The sequence below is a fragment of the Phyllostomus discolor genome, chromosome 2, assembly GCF_004126475.2.
Source record: "Phyllostomus discolor isolate MPI-MPIP mPhyDis1 chromosome 2, mPhyDis1.pri.v3, whole genome shotgun sequence".
NCBI classification, from domain to species: domain Eukaryota; kingdom Metazoa; phylum Chordata; class Mammalia; order Chiroptera; family Phyllostomidae; genus Phyllostomus; species Phyllostomus discolor.
The window spans coordinates 216,887,228-216,887,785 of NC_040904.2; positions in this window are offsets into that span (position 1 = coordinate 216,887,228).

Here is a 558-nt window from a genome sequence, read left to right on the forward strand (position 1 = left end):
CAGTCACCCTGAGAGCACTGCCCCTTCGCAGGCCCTGACCCCTCCTGGCCCTCAACTGCCACTGGAAGGAGCCACTCTCAGATCTGGACCAACCGCGGGGCTCCCAGTGGGGCTCCGCCCTGAGGCTCTTCCGGGCCAGATCTGGAGAAACGCTGCCCCTCCGGTCCCGATGCACGGCGCTGCAGAGTACAAGCAGGGCCCGACCCTCGGCATCACCCTCCTCTGGCGCTCAGCCTGGACTGCCAGGAGTCGCCCGGGTGGCACTTCCAGGGACCTGCCAGCTGTTGCGCGGGACGGGCATTGTGGACGGCCGGGTCCCCTCTGCCCACCCCAGCCCCCAGCCGCAGCCTTGCGGACCTGGGCGGGCGCGCGAGGTCCGGGAGGCAGGACCCGAGGCAAACCCTTCCGGCACCGCCGCGGTGCCAAATCGCAGAAGCGGACTAAAGGACGACATAGCCAATCAGGGTCCAGCTTTGGTGGGCGCGCCCCGCGCAGGCGCAGCGACGGACACCGCCCCTCCGGCTATTGGGCAGGGAGGCACGTGGGGTGGGGCTTCCT